Here is an 18,625-nt window from a genome sequence, read left to right on the forward strand (position 1 = left end):
AACAAGTCCCACACACTGATACAAACCAAAATATTTTTTCAGAGCTAGATGCAGATAAAAATTATATTGAATTTGCAACCTGGTGGATTTTAGTATAGATAGACAAATAGAACAAGTCCCACACACAGCTGCAAGCCGAAATATTTTTTCAGAGCTAGATGCACATAAAAATTATATTGAATTTGCAACCTGGTGGAGGTTAGTATAGATGGACTAATAGAACAAGTCCCACACACTGCTACAATCCGAAATATTTTTTCAGAGCTAGATGCAGATAAAAATTATATTGAATTTGCAACCTGGTGGAGGTTAGTATAGATGGACTAAAATAACACGTCTCACACACTGCTACAAGTCGAAATATTTTTTCAGAGCTAGATGCAGAAAATTTTTTTATTGAATTTGCAACCTGGTGGAGGTTAGTATAGATGGATTAATAGAACAAGTCCCACACATTGCTACAAGCCAAAATATTTTTACAGATCAAGATGCAGGTAAAAATTATATTGAATTTGCAAACTGGTGGAGGTTAGTATAGATGGACTAATAGAACAAGTCCCACACACTGCTGCAAGCCAAAATATTTTTTCAGAGCTAGATGCAGATAAAAATTATATTGAATTTGCAACCTGGTGGAGGTTAGTATAGATAGACTAATAGAACAAGTCCCACACACTGCTACAAGCCGAAATATTTTTTCAGAGCTAGATGCAGATAAAAATTATATTGAATTTGCAACCTGGTGGAGGTTAGTATAGATGGACTAATAGAACAAGTCACACACACTTGTACAAGCCAAAATATTTTTTCAGAGCTAGATGCAGAAAAAAATTATATTGAATTTGCAACCTGGTGGAGGTTAGTATAGATGGACTAATAGAACAAGTCCCACACACTGCTACAAGCCGAAATATTTTTTCAGAGCTAGATGCAGATAAAAATTATATTGAATTTGCAACCTGGTGGATTTTAGTATAGATAGACAAATAGAACAAGTCCCACACACTGCTACAAGCCGAAATATTTTTTCAGAGCTAGATGCACATAAAAATTATATTGAATTTGCAACCTGGTGGAGGTTAGTATAGATGGACTAATAGAACAAGTCCCACACACTGCTACAATCCGAAATATTTTTTCAGAACTAGATGCAGATAAAAATTATATTGAATTTGCAACCTGGTGGAGGTTAGTATAGATGGACTAATAGAACAAGTCCCACACACTGCTACAATCCGAAATATTTTTTCAGAACTAGATGCAGATAAAAATTATATTGAATTTGAAACCTGGTGGAGGTTAGTATAGATAGACTAATAGAACAAGTCCCACACACTGCTACAAGCCGAAATATTTTTTCAGAGCTAGATGCAGATAAAAATTATATTGAATTTGCAACCTGGTGGAGGTTATTATAGATGGACTAATAGAACAAATCACACACACTGCTACAAGCCAAAATCTTTTTTCAGAGCTAAATGCAGAAAAAAATTATATTGAATTTGCAACCTGGTGGAGGTTAGTATAGATGGACTAATAGAACAAGTCCCACACACTGCTACAAGCCGAAATATTTTTTCAGAGCTAGATGCAGATAAAAATTATATTGAATTTGCAACCTGGTGGAGGTTAGTATAGTTGGACTAATAGAACAAGTCCCACACACTGCTCCAAGCGGAAATATTTTTTCAGAGCTAGATGCAGATAAAAATTATATTGAATTTGCAACCTGTTGGGGGTTAGTATAGATGGACTAATAGAACAAGTCCCACACACTGCTACAAGCCGAAATATTTTTTCAGAGCTAGATGCAGATAAAAATTATATTGAATTTGCAACCTGGTGGAGGTTAGTATAGATGGACTAATAGAACAAGTCCCACACACTGCTGCAAGCCGAAATATTTTTTCAGAGCTAGATGCAGAAAAAAATTATATTGAATTTGCAACCTGGTGGAGGTTAGTATAGATGGACTAATAGAACAAGTCCCACACACTGCTACAAGCCGAAATATTTTTTCAGAACTAGATGCAGATAAAAATTATATTGAATTTGCAACCTGGTGGATTTTAGTATAGATAGACAAATAGAACAAGTCCCACACACTGCTACAAGCCGAAATATTTTTTCAGAGCTAGATACACATAAAAATTATATTGAATTTGCAACCTGGTGGAGGTTACTATAGATGGACTAATAGAACAAGTCCCACACACTGCTGCAAGCCGAAATTTTTTTTCAGAGCCAGATGCAGATAAAAATTATATTGAATTTGCAACCTGGTGGAGGTAAGTATAGATAGACTAATAGAATAAGTCCCACACACTGCTACAAGCCGATATATTTTTTCAGAGCTAGATGCAGATAAAAATTATATTGAATTTGCAACCTGGTGTAGGTTAGTATAGATGGACTAATAGAACAAGTCCCACACACTGCTGCAAGCCAAAATATTTTTTCAGAGCTAGATGCTAAAAAAAATTATATTGAATTTGGAACCTGGTGGAGGTTAGTATAGATGGACTAATAGAACAAGTCCCACACACTGCTACAAGCCGAAATATTTTTTCAGAGCTAGATGCACATAAAAATTATATTGAATTTGCAACCTGGTGGAGGTTAGTATAGATGGACTAATAGAACAAGTCTCACACACTGCTACAATCCGAAATATTTTTTCAGAGCTAGATGCAGATAAAAATTATATTGAATTTGCAACCTCGTGGAGGTTAGTATAGATGGACTAAAATAGCACGTCCCACACACTGCTACAAGTCGAAATATTTTTTCAGAGCTAGATGCAGAAAAAAATTATATTAAATTTGCAACCTGGTGGAGGTTAGTATAGATGGATTAATAGAACAAGTCCCACACATTGCTACAAGCCAAAATATTTTTACAGATCTAGATGCAGATAAAAATTATATTGAATTTGCAAACTGGTGGAGGTTAGTATAGATGGACTAATAGAACAAGTCCCACACACTGCTGCAAGCCGAAATATTTTTTCAGAGCTAGATGCAGATAAAAATTATATTGAATTTGCAACCTGGTGGAGTTTAGTATAGATGGACTAATAGAACAAGTCCCACACACTGCTGCAAGCCGAAATATTTTTTCAGAGCTAGATGCAGAAAAAAATTATATTGAATTTGCAACCTGGTGGAGGCTAGTATAGATGGACTAATAGAACAAGTCCCACACACTGCTACAAGCCGAAATATTTTTTCAGAACTAGATGCAGATAAAAATTATATTGAATTTGCAACCTGGTGGATTTTAGTATAGATAGACAAATAGAACAAGTCCCACACACTGCTACAAGCCAAAATATTTTTTCAGAGCTAGATGCACATAAAAATTATATTGAATTTGCAAACTGGTGGAGGTTAGTATAGATGGACTAATAGAACAAGTCCCACACACTGCTGCAAGCCAAAATATTTTTTCAGAGCTAGATGCAGATAAAAATTATATTGAATTTGCAACCTGGTGGAGGTTAGTATAGATAGACTAATAGAACAAGTCCCACACACTGCTACAAGCCGAAATATTTTTTCAGAGCTAGATGCAGATAAAAATTATATTGAATTTGCAACCTGGTGGAGGTTAGTATAGATGGACTAATAGAACAAGTCACACACACTTGTACAAGCCAAAATATTTTTTCAGAGCTAGATGCAGAAAAAAATTATATTGAATTTGCAACCTGGTGGAGGTTAGTATAGATGGACTAATAGAACAAGTCCCACACACTGCTACAAGCCGAAATATTTTTTCAGAGCTAGATGCAGATAAAAATTATATTGAATTTGCAACCTGGTGGATTTTAGTATAGATAGACAAATAGAACAAGTCCCACACACTGCTACAAGCCGAAACATTTTTTCAGAGCTAGATGCACATAAAAATTATATTGAATTTGCAACCTGGTGGAGGTTAGTATAGATGGACTAATAGAACAAGTCCCACACACTGCTACAATCCGAAATATTTTTTCAGAACTAGATGCAGAAAAAATTATATTGAATTTGCAACCTGGTGGAGGTTAGTATAGATGGACTAATAGAACAAGTCCCACACACTGCTACAATCCGAAATATTTTTTCAGAACTAGATGCAGATAAAAATTATATTGAATTTGAAACCTGGTGGAGGTTAGTATAGATAGACTAATAGAACAAGTCCCACACACTGCTACAAGCCGAAATATTTTTTCAGAGCTAGATGCAGATAAAAATTATATTGAATTTGCAACCTGGTGGAGGTTATTATAGATGGACTAATAGAACAAATCACACACACTGCTACAAGCCAAAATCTTTTTTCAGAGCTAAATGCAGAAAAAAATTATATTGAATTTGCAACCTGGTGGAGGTTAGTATAGATGGACTAATAGAACAAGTCCCACACACTGCTACAAGCCGAAATATTTTTTCAGAGCTAGATGCAGATAAAAATTATATTGAATTTGCAACCTGGTGGAGGTTAGTATAGTTGGACTAATAGAACAAGTCCCACACACTGCTCCAAGCGGAAATATTTTTTCAGAGCTAGATGCAGATAAAAATTATATTGAATTTGCAACCTGTTGGGGGTTAGTATAGATGGACTAATAGAACAAGTCCCACACACTGCTACAAGCCGAAATATTTTTTCAGAGCTAGATGCAGATAAAAATTATATTGAATTTGCAACCTGGTGGAGGTTAGTATAGATGGACTAATAGAACAAGTCCCACACACTGCTGCAAGCCGAAATATTTTTTCAGAGCTAGATGCAGAAAAAAATTATATTGAATTTGCAACCTGGTGGAGGTTAGTATAGATGGACTAATAGAACAAGTCCCACACACTGCTACAAGCCGAAATATTTTTTCAGAACTAGATGCAGATAAAAATTATATTGAATTTGCAACCTGGTGGATTTTAGTATAGATAGACAAATAGAACAAGTCCCACACACTGCTACAAGCCGAAATATTTTTTCAGAGCTAGATACACATAAAAATTATATTGAATTTGCAACCTGGTGGAGGTTAGTATAGATGGACTAATAGAACAAGTCTCACACACTGCTGCAAGCCGAAATTTTTTTTCAGAGCCAGATGCAGATAAAAATTATATTGAATTTGCAACCTGGTGGAGGTAAGTATAGATAGACTAATAGAATAAGTCCCACACACTGCTACAAGCCGAAATATTTTTTCAGAGCTAGATGCAGATAAAAATTATATTGAATTTGCAACCTGGTGTAGGTTAGTATAGATGGACTAATAGAACAAGTCCCACACACTGCTGCAAGCCAAAATATTTTTTCAGAGCTAGATGCTAAAAAAAATTATATTGAATTTGGAACCTGGTGGAGGTTAGTATAGATGGACTAATAGAACAAGTCCCACACACTGCTACAAACCGAAATATTTTTTCAGAGCTAGATGCAGATAAAAATTATATTGAATTTGCAACCTGGTGGATTTTAGTATAGATAGACAAATAGAACAAATCCCACACACTGCTACAAGCCGAAATATTTTTTCAGAGCTAGATGCACATAAAAATTATATTGAATTTGCAACCTGGTGGAGGTTAGTATAGATGGACTAATAGAACAAGTCTCACACACTGCTACAATCCGAAATATTTTTTCAGAGCTAGATGCAGATAAAAATTATATTGAATTTGCAACCTCGTGGAGGTTAGTATAGATGGACTAAAATAGCACGTCCCACACACTGCTACAAGTCGAAATATTTTTTCAGAGCTAGATGCAGAAAAAAATTATATTAAATTTGCAACCTGGTGGAGGTTAGTATAGATGGATTAATAGAACAAGTCCCACACATTGCTACAAGCCAAAATATTTTTACAGATCTAGATGCAGATAAAAATTATATTGAATTTGCAAACTGGTGGAGGTTAGTATAGATGGACTAATAGAACAAGTCCCACACACTGCTGCAAGCCGAAATATTTTTTCAGAGCTAGATGCAGATAAAAATTATATTGAATTTGCAACCTGGTGGAGTTTAGTATAGATGGACTAATAGAACAAGTCCCACACACTGCTGCAAGCCGAAATATTTTTTCAGAGCTAGATGCAGAAAAAAATTATATTGAATTTGCAACCTGGTGGAGGTTAGTATAGATGGACTAATAGAACAAGTCCCACACACTGCTACAAGCCGAAATATTTTTTCAGAACTAGATGCAGATAAAAATTATATTGAATTTGCAACCTGGTGGATTTTAGTATAGATAGACAAATAGAACAAGTCCCACACACTGCTACAAGCCAAAATATTTTTTCAGAGCTAGATGCACATAAAAATTTTATTGAATTTGCAAACTGGTGGAGGTTAGTATAGATCGACTAATAGAACAAGTCCCACACACTGCTGCAAGCCGAAATATTTTTTCAGAGCCAGATGCAGATAAAAATTATATTGAATTTGCAACCTGGTGTAGGTTAGTATAGATGGACTAATAGAACAAGTCCAACACACTGCTGCAAGCAAAAATATGTTTTCAGAGCTAGATGTAGATAAAAATTATATTGAATTTGCAACCTGGTGGAGGTTAGTATAGATGGACTAAAATAACACGTCTCACACACTGCTACAAGTCGAAATATTTTTTCAGAGCTAGATGCAGAAAAAAATTATATTGAATTTGCAACCTGGTGGAGGTTAGTATAGATGGATTAATAGACCAAGTCCCACACATTGCTACAAGCCAAAATATTTTTACAGATCTAGATGCAGATAAAAATTATATTGAATTTGCAAACTGGTGGAGGTTAGTGTAGATGGACTAACAGAACAAGTCCCACACACTGCTGCAAGCCAAAATATTTTTTCAGAGCTAGATGCAGATAAAAATTATATTGAATTTGCAACCTGGTGGAGGTTAGTATAGATAGACTAATAGAACAAGTCCCACACACTGCTACAAGCCGAAATATTTTTTCAGAGCTAGATGCAGATAAAAATTATATTGAATTTGCAACCTGGTGGAGGATAGTATAGATGGACTAATAGAACAAATCACACACACTGCTAAAAGCCAAAATCTTTTTTCAGAGCTAAATGCAGAAAAAAATTATATTGAATTTGCAACCTGGTGGAGGTTAGTATAGATGGACAAATAGAACAAGTCCCACACACTGCTACAAGCCGAAATATTTTTTCAGAGCTAGATGCAGATAAAAATTATATTGAATATGCAACTTGGTAGAGGTTAGCATAGATGGACTAATAGAACAAGTCCCACACACTGCTACAAGCCGAAATATTTTTTCAGAGCTAGATGCAGATAAAAATTATATTGAATTTGCAACCTGGTGGAGGTTAGTATAGATGGACTAATAGAACAAGTCCCACACACTGCTACAAGCCGAAATATTTTTTCAGAGCTAGATGCAGATAAAAATTATATTGAATTTGCAACCTGGTGGAGGTTAGTATAGATGGACTAATAGAACAAGTCACACACACTGCTACAAGCCAAAATATTTTTTCAGAGCTAGATGCAGAAAAAAATTATATTGAATTTGCAACCTGGTGGAGGTTAGTATAGATGGACTAATAGAACAAGTCCCACACACTGCTACAAGCCGAAATATTTTTTCAGAGCTAGATGCAGATAAAAATTATATTGAATTTGCAACCTGGTGGATTTTAGTATAGATAGACAAATAGAACAAGTCCCACACACTGCTACAAGCTGAAATATTTTTTCAGAGCTAGATGCACATAAAAATTATATTGAATTTGCAAACTGGTGGAGGTTAGTATAGATGGACTAATAGAACAAGTCCCACACACTGCTACAATCCGAAATATTTTTTCAGAACTAGATGCAGATAAAAATTATATTGAATTTGCAACCTGGTGGAGATTAGTATAGATGGACTAATAGAACAAGTCCCACACACTGCTACAATCCGAAATATTTTTTCAGAACTAGATGCAGATAAAAATTATATTGAATTTGAAACCTGGTGGAGGTTAGTATAGATAGACTAATAGATCAAGTCCCACACACTGCTACAAGCCAAAATATTTTTTCATAGCTAGATGCAGATAAAAATTATATTGAATTTGCAACCTGGTGGAGGTTATTATAGATGGACTAATAGAACAAATCACACACACTGCTACAAGCCAAAATCTTTTTTCAGTGCTAAATGCAGAAAAAAATTATATTGAATTTGCAACCTGGTGGAGGTTAGTATAGATGGACTAATAGAACAAGTCCCACACACTGCTACAAGCCGAAATATTTTTTCAGAGCTAGATGCAGATAAAAATTATATTGAATTTGCAACCTGGTGGAGGTTAGTATAGTTGGACTAATAGAACAAGTCCCACACACTGCTCCAAGCCGAAATATTTTTTCAGAGCTAGATGCAGATAAAATTATATTGAATTTGCAACCTGTTGGGGGTTAGTATAGATGGACTAATAGAACAAGTCCCACACACTGCTACAAGCCGAAATATTTTTTCAGAGCTAAATGCAGATAAAAATTATATTGAATTTGCAACCTGGTGGAGGTTAGTATAGATGGACTAATAGAACAAGTCCCACACACTGCTACAAGCCGAAATATTTTTTCAGAGTAAGATGCAGATAAAAATTATATTGAATTTGCAACCTGGTGGAGGTTAGTATAGATGGACTAATAGAACAAGTCCCACACACTGCTACAAGCCGAAATATTTTTTCTGAGCTAGATGCAGATAAAAATTATAATGAATTTGCAACCTGGTGGAGGTTAGTATAGATGGACTAATAGAACAAGTCCCACAAACTGCTACAAGCAGAAATGTTTTTTCAAAGCTAGATGCAGATAAAAATTATATTGAATTTGCAACCTGGTGTAGGTTAGTATAGATGGACTAATAGAACAAGTCCCACACACTGCTGCAAGCCAAAATATTTTTTCAGAGCTAGATGTAGAAAAAAATTATATTGAATTTGCAACCTGGTGGAGGTTAGTATAGATGGACAAATAGAACAAGTCCCACACACTGCTACAAGCCGAAATATTTTTTCAGAGCTAGATGCAGATAAAAATTATATTGAATTTGCAACCTGGTGGAGGTTATCATAGATGGACTAATAGAACAAGTCCCACACACTGCTACAAGCCGTTTTTTTTTTTCAGAGCTAGATGCAGATAAAAATTATATTGAATTTGCAACCTGGTGGAGGTTAGTATAGATGGACTAATAGAACAAGTCACACACACTGCTACAAGCCAAAATATTTTTTCAGAGCTAGATGCAGAAAAAAATTATATTGAATTTGCAACCTGGTGGAGGTTAGTATAGATGGACTAATAGAACAAGTCCCACACACTGCTACAAGCCGAAATATTTTTTCAGAACTAGATGCAGATAAAAATGATATTGAATTTGCAACCTGGTGGATTTTAGTATAGATAGACAAATAGAACAAGTCCCACACACTGCTACAAGCCGAAATATTTTTTCAGAGCTAGATGCACATAAAAATTATATTGAATTTGCAACCTGGTGGAGGTTAGTATAGATGGACTAATAGAACAAGTCACACACACTGCTACAAGCCAAAATATTTTTTCAGAGCTAGATGCAGAAAAAAATTATATTGAATTTGCAACCTGGTGGAGGTTAGTATAGATGGACTAATAGAACAAGTCCCACACACTGCTACAAGCCGAAATATTTTTTCAGAACTAGATGCAGATAAAAATGATATTGAATTTGCAACCTGGTGGATTTTAGTATAGATAGACAAATAGAACAAGTCCCACACACTGCTACAAGCCGAAATATTTTTTCAGAGCTAGATGCACATAAAAATTATATTGAATTTGCAACCTGGTGGAGGTTAGTATAGATGGACTAAAATAACACGTCCCACACACTGCTACAAGTCGAAATATTTTTTCAGAGCTAGATGCAGAAAAAAATTATATTAAATTTGCAACCTGGTGGAGGTTAGTATAGATGGATTAATAGAACAAGTCCCACACATTGCTACAAGCCAAAATATTTTTACAGATCTAGATGCAGATAAAAATTATATTGAATTTGCAAACTGGTGGAGGTTAGTATAGATGGACTAATAGAACCAGTCCCACACACTGCTGCAAGCCAAAATATTTTTTCAGAGCTAGATGCAGATAAAAATTATATTGAATTTGCAACCTGGTGGAGGTTAGTATAGATAGACTAATAGAACAAGTCCCACACACTGCTATAAGCCAAAATATTTTTTCAGAGCTAGATGCAGATAAAAATTATATTGAATTTGCAACCTGGTGGAGGTTAGTATAGATGGACTAATAGAACAAATCGCACACACTGCTAAAAGCCAAAATCTTTTTTCAGAGCTAAATGCAGAAAAAAATTATATTGAATTTGCAACCTGGTGGAGGTTAGTATAGATGGACAAATAGAACAAGTCCCACACACTGCTACAAGCCGAAATATTTTTTCAGAGCTAGATGCAGATAAAAATTATATTGAATTTGCAACCTGGTGGAGGTTATCATAGATGGACTAATAGAACAAGTCCCACACACTGCTACAAGCCGTTTTTTTTTTTCAGAGCTAGATGCAGATAAAAATTATATTGAATTTGCAACCTGGTGGAGGTTAGTATAGATGGACTAATAGAACAAGTCCCACACACTGCTACAAGCCGAAATATTTTTTCAGAGCTAGATGCAGATAAAAATTATATTGAATTTGCAACCTGGTGGAGGTTAGTATAGATAGACTAATAGAACAAGTCACACACACTGCTACAAGCCAAAATATTTTTTCAGAGCTAGATGCAGAAAAAAATTATATTGAATTTGCAACCTGGTGGAGGTTAGTATAGATGGACTAATAGAACAAGTCCCACCCACTGCTACAAGCCGAAATATTTTTTCAGAGCTAGATGCAGATAAAAATTATATTGAAATTGCAACCTGGTGGAGGTTAGTATAGATGGACTCATAGAACAAGTCACACACACTGCTGCAAGCCAAAATATTTTTTCAGAGCTGGATGCAGAAAAAAATTATATTGAATTTGCAACCTGGTGGAGGTTAGTATAGATGGACTAATAGAACAAGTCCCACACACTGCTACAAGACAAAATATTTTTTCAGAGCTAGGTGCCGATGAAAATTATATTGAATTTGCAACCTGGTGGAGGTTAGTATAGATGGACTAACAGAACAAGTCCCACACACTGCTCCAAGCCAAAATATTTTTTCAGAGCTAGATGCAGATAAAAATTATATTGAATTTGCAACCTGGTGGAGGTTAGTATAGATGGACTAATAGAACAAGTCCCACACACTGCTACAAGCCGAAATATTTTTTCAGAGCTAGAAGCAGATAAAAATTATATTGAATTTGCAAAGTGGTGGAGGTTAGTATAGATGGACTAATAGAACAAGTCCCACACACTGCTACAAGATGGAATATTTTTTCAGAGCTAGATGCAGATAGAAATTATATTGAATTTGCAACCTGGTGGAGGTTAGTATAGATGGACTAATGGAACAAGTCACACACACTGCTACAAGCCAAAATATTTTTTCAGAGCTAGATGCAGAAAAAAATTATATTGTATTTGCAACCTGGTGGAGGTTAGTATAGATGGACTAAAAGAACAAGTACCACACACTGCTACAAGCCAAAATATTTTTTCAGAGCTAGATGCAGATAAAAATTATATTGAATTTGCAACCTGGTGGAGGTTAGTATATATGGACTAATAGAACAAGTCCCACACACTGCTACAAGCCAAAATATTTTTTCAGAGCTAGATGCAGAAAAAAATTATATTGAATTTGCAACCAGGTGGAGGTTAGTATAGATGGAGTAATAGAACAAGTCCCACACACTGCTGCAAATTAAAATATTTTTTCAGAGCTAGATGCAGAAAAAAATTATATTCAATTTGCAACCAGGTGGAGGTTAGTATAGATGGACTAATAGAACCAGTCCCACACACTGCTACAAGCCGAAATATTTTTTCATAGCTAGGTGCAGATAAAAATTATATTGAATTTGCAACCTGGTGGAGGTTAGTATAGATGGACTAATAAAACAAGTCCCACACATTGCTACATGCCGAAATATTTTTTCAGAGCTAGATGCAGATAAAAATTATATTGAATTTGCAACCTGGTGGAGGTTAGTATAGATGGACAAATAGAATAAGTCCCACACACTGCTACAAGCCGAAATATTTTTTCAGAGCTAGATGCAGAAAAAAAATATATTGAATTTGCAACCTGGTGGAGGTTAGTATAGATGGACTAATAGAACAAGTCCCACACACTGCTACAAGCTGAAATATTTTTTCAGAGCTAGATGCAGATAAAAATTATATTGAATTTGCAACCTGGTGGAGGTTAGTATAGATGGACTAATAGAACAAGTCCCACACACTGCTACAAGCCGAAATATTTTTTCAGAGCTAGATGCAGATAAAATTTTTATTGAATTTGCAACCTGGTGGAGGTTAGTATAGATAGACTAATAGAACAAGTCCCACACAATGATACAAGCCGAAATATTTTTTCTGAGCTAGATGCAGATAAAAATTATATTGAATTTGCAACCTGGTGGAGGTTAGTATAGATGGACTAATAGAACAAGTCCCACACACTGCTACAAGCCGAAATATTTTTTCAGAGCTAGATGCAGAAAAAAATTATATTGAATTTGCAACCTGGTGGAGGTTAGTATAGATGGACAAATAGAATAAGTCCCACACACTGCTACAAGCCGAAATATTTTTTCAGAGCTAGATGCAGAAAAAAACATATTGAATTTGCAACCTGGTGGAGGTTAGTATAGATGGACTAATAGAACAAGTCCCACACACTGCTACAAGCCGAAATATTTTTTCAGAGCTACATGCAGAAAAAAATTATATTGAATTTCCAACCTGGTGGAGGTTAATATAGATGGACTAATAGAACAAGTCCCACAAACTGCTTTACGCCGAAATATTTTTTCAGATCTAGATGCAGATAAAAATTATAATGAATTTGCAACCTGGTGGAGGTTAGTATAGATGGACTAATTGAACAGGTCCCACACACTGCTTCAAGCCAAAATATTTTTTTCAGAGCTAGATGCAGATAAAAATTTTATTGAATTTGCAACCTGATGGAGGTTAGTATAGATGGTCTAATAGAACAAGTCCGACACACTGCTACAAGATGATATATTTTTTCAGAGCTAGATGGAGATAAAAATTATATTGAATTTGCAACCTGGTGGAGGTTAGTATAGATCGACTAATAGAACAAGTCACACACACTGCTAAAAGCTGAAATATTTTTTCAGAGCTAGATGCAGAAAAAAATTATATTGAATTTGCAACCACGTGGAGGTTAGTATAGATGGACAAATAAAACAAGTCCCATACACTGCTACAAGCCGAATTATTTTTTCAGAGCTAGATGCAGATAAAAATTATATTGAATTTGCAACCTGGTGAAGGTTATTATAGATGGACTAATAGAACAAGTCCCACAAACTGCTACAAGTCGAAATATTTTTTCAGAGCTAGATGCAGAAAAAAATTATATTGAATTTGCAACCTGGTGGAGGTTAGTATAGATGGACAAATAGAATAAGTCCCACACACTGCTACAAGCCGAAATATTTTTTCAGAGCTAGATGCAGAAAAAAAACATATTGAATTTGCAACCTGGTGGAGGTTAGTATAGATGGACTAATAGAACAAGTCCCACACACTGCTACAAGCCGAAATATTTTTTCAGAGCTAGATGCAGAAAAAAATTATATTGAATTTCCAACCTGGTGGGGGTTAATATAGATGGACTAATAGAACAAGTACCACACACTGCTACAAGCCGAAATATTTTTTCAGAACTAGATGCAGAAAAAAATTATATTGAATTTGCAACCTGGTGGAGGTTAATATAGATGGACTAATAGAACAAGTCCCACAAACTGCTTTACGCCGAAATATTTTTTCAGAGCTAGATGCAGATAAAAATTATATTGAATTTGCAACCTGGTGGAGCTTAGTATAGATGGACTAATTGAACAGGTCCCACACACTGCTTCAAGCCAAAATATTTTTTTCAGAGCTAGATGCAGATACAAATTATATTGAATTTGCAACCTGGTGGAGGTTAGTATAGATGGTCTAATAGAACAAGTCCCACACACTGCTACAAGATGATATATTTTTTCAGAGCTAGATGCAGATAAAAATTATATTGAATTTGCAACCTGGTGGAGGTTAGTATTGATGGACTAATAGAACAAGTCACACACACTGCTACAAGCCGAAATATTTTTTCAGAGCTAGATGCAGAAAAAAATTATATTGAATTTGCATCCTGGTGGAGGTTAGTATAGATGGACTAATAGAACCAGTCCCACACACTGCTACAAGCCGAAATATTTTTTCAGAGCTAGGTGCAGATAAAAATTATATTGAATTTGCAACCTGGTGGAGGTTAGTATAGATGGACTAATAGAACAAGTCCCACACACTGCTACATGCCGAAATATTTTTTCAGAGCTAGATGCAGATAAAAATTATATTGAATTTGCAACCTGGTGGAGGTTAGTATAGATGGACTAATAGAACAAGTCACACACACTGCTAAAAGCCGAAATATTTTTTCAGAGCTAGATGCAGAAAAAAATTATATTGAATTTGCAACCTGGTGGAGGTTAGTATAGATGGACAAATAAAACAAGTCCCATACACTGCTACAAGCCGAATTATTTTTTCAGAGCTAGATGCAGATAAAAATTATATTGAATTTGCAACCTGGTGAAGGTTAGTATAGATGGACTAATAGAACAAGTCCCATAAACTGCTACAAGTCGAAATATTTTTTCAGAGCTAGATGCAGATAAAAATTCTATTGAATTTGCAACCTGGTGGAGGTTAGTATAGATGGACTAATAGAACAAGTCACACACACTGCTACAAGCCAAAATATTTTTTCAGAGCTAGATGCAGAAAAAAATTATATTGAATTTGCAACCTGATGGAGGTTAATATAGATGTACTAAAAGAATAGGTCCCACACACTGCTTCAAGCCGAAATATATTTTTAGAGCTAGATGCAGATAAAAATTATATTGAATTTGCAACCTGGTGGAGGTTAGTACAGATGGACTAATAGAACAAGTCACACACACTGCTACAAGCCAAAATATTTTTACAGAGCTAGATGCAGAAAAAAATTATATTGAATTTCCAACCTGGTGGAGGTTAATATAGATGGACTAATAGAACAAGTACCACACACTGCTACAAGCGGAAATATTTTTTCAGAGCTAGATGGAGAAAAAAATTATATTGAATTTGCAACCTGGTGGAGGTTAATATAGATGGACTAATAGAACAAGTCACACACACTACAACAAGCTGAAATATTTTTTCAGAGCAAGATGCAGAAAAAAATTATATTGAATTTGCAACCTGGTGGAGGTTAGTATAGATGGACGATTAGAACAAGTCCCACACACTGCTACAAGCCAAAATAATTTTTCAGAGCTAGATGCAGAAAAAAAATATATAGAATTTGCAACCTGGTGGAGGTTAACATAAGATGGACTAAAAGAACAAGTCCCACACACTGTTACAAGCCAAAATATTTTTTCAGAGCTAGATGCAGAAAAAAATTATATTGAATTTGGAACCTGGTGGGAATTAGTATAGATGAACTAATAGAACAAGTTCCACACACTGCTACTAGCCGAAATATTTTTTCAGAGCTAGATGCAGATAAAAATTATTTTGAATTTACAACCTGGTGGAGGTTAGTATAGATGGACTAATAGAACAAGTCCCACACACTGCTGCAAGCCGAAATATTTTTTCAGAGATAGATGCAGATAAAAATTGTTTTGAATTTGCAACCTGGTGGAGGTTAGTATAGATGGACTAATAGATCAAGGCCCACACACTGCTACAAGCCGAAATATTTTTTCAGAGCTAGATGCAGAAAAAAATTATATTGAATTTTCAACCTGGTGGAGGTTAGTATAGAATGGCTTATAGAACAAGTCCCACACACAGCTACAAGCCGAAATATTTTTTCAGAGCTAGATGCAGAAAAAAATTATATTGTATTTGCAACCTGGTAGAGGTTAGTATAGATGGACTAATAGAACAAGTCCCACTCACTGCTACAAGCTGAAATATTTTTTCAGAGCTAGATGTAGAAAAAAATTATATTGAATTTGCAACCTGGTGGAGGTTAGTATAGATGGACGAATAGAACAAGTCCCACACACTGCTACAAGCCGAAATATTTTTTCAGAGCTAGATGCAGAAAAAAATTATATTGAATTTGCAACCTGGTGGAGGTTAATATAGATGTACTAATAGAACAAGTCCCACACACTGCTACAAGCCGATATATTTTTTCAGAGCTAGATGCAGATAAAAATTATATTGAATTTGCAACCTGGTGGAGGTTAGCATAGATGGACTAATAGATCAAGTCCCACACACTGCTACAAGCCGAAATATTTTTTCAGAGCTAGATGCAGATAAAAATTATATTGAATTTGCAACCTGGTGGAGGTTAGTATAGATGGACTAATAGAACAAGTCCCACACACTGCTACAAGCCGAAATATTTTTTCAGAGCTAGATGCAAATAAAAATTATATTGAATTTGCAACCTGGTGGAGGTTATTATAGATGGGTTAATAGAACAAGTCCTACACACTGCTACAAGCTGAAATATTTTTTCAGAGCTAGATGCAAATAAAAATTACATTGAATTTGCAACCTGGTGGAGGTTAGTATAGATGGACAAATAGAACAAGTCCCACACACTTCTACAAGCCGAAATATTTTTTCAGAGCTAGATGCAGATAAAAATTGTATTGAATTTGCAACCTGGTGGAGGTTTGTATAGATGGACTAATAGATCAAGTCACACACACTGCTACAAGACGAAATATTTTTTCAGAGCTAGATGCAGAAAAAAATTATATTGAATTTGCAAGCTGGTGGAGGTTAATATAGATAGACTAATAGAACAAGTCCCACACACTGCCACAAGCCAAAATATTTTTTCAGAGCTAGATGCAGAAAAAAATTATATTGTATTTGCAACCTGGTGGAGGTTAGTAGAGATGGACTAATAGAACAAGTCCCACACACTGCTACAAGCCGAAGTATTGTTTCAGAGCTAGATGGAGAAAAAAATTATATTGAATTTGCAACCTGGTGGAGGTTAGTATAGATGGACGAATAGAACAAGTCACACACACTGCTACAAGCCAAAATATTTTTACAGAGCTAGATGCAGAAAAAAATTATATTGAATTTCCAACCTGGTGGAGGTTAATATAGATGGACTAATAGAACAAGTACCACACACTGCTACAAGCGGAAATATTTTTTCAGAGCTAGATGGAGAAAAAAATTATATTGAATTTGCAACCTGGTGGAGGTTAATATAGATGGACTAATAGAACAAGTCACACACACTACAACAAGCTGAAATATTTTTTCAGAGCTAGATGCAGAAAAAAATTATATTGAATTTGCAACCTGGTGGAGGTTAGTATAGATGGACTAATAGAACAAGTCCCACACACTGCTACAAGCCGAAATATTTTTTCAGAGCTAGATGGAGAAAAAAATTATATTGAATTTGCAACCTGGTGGAGGTTAGTATAGATGGACGAATAGAACAAGTCCCACACACTGCTACAAGCCAAAATAATTTTTCAGAGCTAGATGCAGAAAAAAAATATATAGAATTTGCAACCTGGTGGAGGTTAACATAAGATGGACTAAAAGAACAAGTCCCACACACTGTTACAAGCTAAAATATTTTTTCAGAGCTAGATGCAGAAAAAAATTATATTGAATTTGCAACCTGGTGGGAATTAGTATAGATGAACTAATAGAACAAGTCCCACACACTGCTACTAGCCGAAATATTTTTTCAGAGCTAGATGCAGATAAAAATTGTTTTGAATTTGCAACCTGGTGGAGGTTAGTATAGATGGACTAATAGATCAAGTCCCACACACTGCTACAAGCCGAAATATTTTTTCAGAGCTAGATGCAGAAAAAAATTATATTGAATTTTCAACCTGGTGGAGGTTAGTATAGAATGACTTATAGAACAAGTCCCACACACAGCTACAAGCCGAAATATTTTTTCAGAGCTAGATGCAGAAAAAAATTATATTGTATTTGCAACCTGGTAGAGGTTAGTATAGATGGACTAATAGAACAAGTCCCACTCACTGCTACAAGCTGAAATATTTTTTCAGAGCTAGATGTAGAAAAAAATTATATTGAATTTGCAACCTGGTGGAGGTTAGTATAGATGGACGAATAGAACAAGTCCCACACACTGCTACAAGCCGAAATATTTTTTCAGAGCTAGATGCAGAAAAAAATGATATTGAATATGCAACCTGGTGGAGGTTAATATAGATGGACTAATAGAACAAGTCCCACACACTGCTACAAGCCGATATATTTTTTCAGAGCTAGATGCAGATAAAAATTATATTGAATTTGCAACCTGGTGGAGGTTAGCATAGATGGACTAATAGATCAAGTCCCACACACTGCTACAAGCCGAAATAT

This window comes from Phyllobates terribilis, unplaced genomic scaffold, assembly GCF_046119375.1.
Source record: "Phyllobates terribilis strain yellow unplaced genomic scaffold, ASM4611937v1 Scaffold_8__6_contigs__length_399053987, whole genome shotgun sequence".
Classification (NCBI taxonomy): Eukaryota; Metazoa; Chordata; class Amphibia; order Anura; family Dendrobatidae; genus Phyllobates; species Phyllobates terribilis.